Source organism: Octopus bimaculoides, chromosome 4 (assembly GCF_001194135.2).
Source record: "Octopus bimaculoides isolate UCB-OBI-ISO-001 chromosome 4, ASM119413v2, whole genome shotgun sequence".
In the NCBI taxonomy this organism is placed as follows: domain Eukaryota; kingdom Metazoa; phylum Mollusca; class Cephalopoda; order Octopoda; family Octopodidae; genus Octopus; species Octopus bimaculoides.
In genome coordinates, this window is record NC_068984.1 from 140,304,694 (window position 1) to 140,307,940 (window position 3,247).

A 3,247-nucleotide genomic window follows, 5' to 3' on the forward strand; every position below is an offset into this window, starting at 1 on the left:
TATATATATATATATATATATATATATATATGAATGCATGTATATGCATATACATATATATATCAATACGTGTGTGTGTGTGAATATATATATGTATAAATATACATATGTATAAATATATATATGTATAAATATATATATGTATATATATATATATGTGTGTGTGTGTGTGTGCGTGTGTATAAATGAATATATGTACGTACCTGTGTGTGTGTGTATACAAGGCACTGGTCGGCGTGGGTATCTTCTGCTATAGCAGAAGACACCCTCCGAAGACGCAACGCAATGGAACTGAACCCCCAAACCACGCGGTTACAAAGCGAACTTCTTAACCACACAGCAATGCCGGCGAAAGCCGACTCTACACACAAACACAAAAGAACAACAACAACAACAACAACAACAAACCGCATTAAAAAGAGCAACACTACGATAAAAACTCACCGGAAACAAAGAAGCAAGATAAAAGAATAAAATGGCACTCCTTAACGTACGAAAGTATAATTAAAGTTTGTCTGTGCTGAACACAAACTGCCGATTACTTACTAATTTAATATCTAAAACAATAAAACAATAAAACGTCTTTAATTCTCTTTTAGACTTTGATTTCAAAATAGTACTGAATTCACTTCGCTAATGATAATTATTTCAAATTTTTGCCACAAGGGCAGCTATTTGGGGGGAATGGATGAGTCGATCACGTCAACCCCAGTGTTCAACTGGTAGTTATTTTATCGAGCTAGAAAGGGCGAAAGGCAAGGTCGACCTTGGCGGAATTTCAACTCAGAACGTAGCGATGGGCGAAATACCGCTAAGCATTTCGCCCGGCGTGCTAACGATTCTTTTCTGCTCTAGGCACAAGGCCCGAAATTTTGGAGGAGCGTTCTGAGTTCAATTTCCGCTGAGGTCGACTTTGCTTTTCGGGGTCGTTAAATTAAGTACCAATGAAACATTGGGGTTGACGTAATCGACTTATCCCCTCCCAAAAAATTGCTGCCCTTGTGGCAGAATTTGAAACCATTATTAGCGCTAATTCCACAGGGTTGTAGAGTTAATAAACTAAGTACCAGGTGTGTACTGGAGTTTATTCAGTCCGATATTCTCTTTTCTTGCAAATATTTGCTATTTGTGTCGAGGTTATTAATTCACTTAATTATTGGTTTAAAATTACGGCACAAGGCCAGCAATTTCGTGGACGGGGTTAAGTCGATTACATCGACCCCAGTGCTTAACTTGTACTTGTTTTAGCGACCCAGAAAGGACGAAATACAAAGTCGACCCCGGCGGCATTTGAACTCAGAATGTAAAGTCGGCAGAAATTCCTTTAAGCACTTTGTCCAATGTGCTAATGATTCTGCCAGCTCGCCGCCTTAATTCGCTTAATTATTCATTGTAATTCGCTTAATTATTCGTTGTAAAGTGTTTGGGTCCGTGGATACGGTGTTGCCCATGCGATCCTAAGGCTGTGAGTTCGATTCTTGGATTTTGTAACGCGCTGTATTCTTGAGTAATGCATTTGACTTCACTTTGCACCTGTCTACTCAGCGGTAATGAGAACTACTCTACTGATAATGTGGCCCTCTCTCTTTCTAGCTGTTGTCATATCCTGGATATTTCGCTAGGTCAAGGACGAAAGGACTAAGAGTGACCCACTGAAAGGTAGGCACCGAAAACGATTAGCGAAAAGCGTGGAACCTGCTAGCAAATAAGTTATACTCACTCGCAAGTGACGGCTGTGGTTTAAAATATAGAATGTAGCCTTTAACTTTGGCAAAAGCGAAATAATTCTTGCCAAGAAAATTGGCAGTTCCTTAAGATATTTGGCAGTTCCATAGAATATTGGCAGTTCGGTATGATGTTGGCAGTTCCAAGTAATGCAGTTTATGCATTGTGTAGAGGTTTGTTCTCCTGTGTAATTGCTTCTGGTTTAAAGTAAAACGGAAGTATCTTACCCCTGCCATTAATTTTCTTCTTCTATTTATTTCAAAATTCTAAACTAAACTGTCCAAAGTTCCAAATTCCTTATAAACAAATTTGTAAAACCCTCCCATGGAAACTTCCATGATAAATCTTTATCTTTAACTTGTTTCAGTCACTGGGGTACGGTCATGCTGGGGCGCCGTCTTAAAGTGCTTCAGTCGAGCAATCAACTCTAGCGCTTATTTTTTCAAGTCTGGTACTTATTCTATCGGTCTCTTTTGCCGAACTACTATGTTACGTGGTTGTAAACAAACCAGCACCGTTTCTCAAGCGGGAGACAGGAAAATATCTTCGTCCATTTTCATATTGAAATCCCTTATACTTTTTTTTTTCAAGAACTTATTCAATTCCCTGTTGATACCATTTTACAAAAATCTCGAAGTTTTAATTACAACAAACATTTCAAACGGGGTTTAGAACACAATTTGTCACACCTACATTTAATATTTAGCATCCACTAAATATGTCATACTTTTTGTCTCCATTCTTATCAAGTCGACATCTGTTAGACATTTGTAAGAAGTCTCAAGGTTATAGAAGCCTCTTCTGACATAAGAGAAACATCCAAGGTTGCCTTCTGCATGAAAAGCTTGTAGTTAAGTGTGGACGAAGATAATGCAATAAGCCAAAAATATGTTTTAACTAACTGAAAATAAACTCTCAATGACATTAATGTTAATGACATTTTTTATCTGAGTAGGCAAGGGAGGAAACTCAGAAATTAAAACCGGTAAAAAAATTATTGAGACACTGAACCCGAGAAGATATTATACATGGTATTCGGAATAAATCTGACAGTTTGCATAAAAGAAAAAGAAAACAAAGTACATCATCCCAAAATAAAAGTTGTGCTAGCTAACTTTTTTCTCAGCTACAACTTTAATCTTTATGCTCTCCAACGCCGCTGACTGTTCACCAATATACTAAGAGATGTTCCTCAAAAAAGGAAGTATTAAAAAAATCGTTACCTTTAACCTGAACACCTTGTATGTAAATATATAAAATGTATGTGTGTATGTATATTTATATTTTATATATTTCGTTCTATTTCCTTTATTCTCCTGTATTCAATCCATTAATTTTTGAAAACTCCATAAATCGCCAATATTTCATCTACCCTCTCTGCTAGATTAATTTAATTACATTATTCATTAAAACTTAAACGCATCTATTTATTGATTAACGTATAAGATTGAACTTTAGTGCACTATTTTACATTTGCCCTTCCTAACCTCCAGAACAAACGCAACGATATATTCAACGTCTC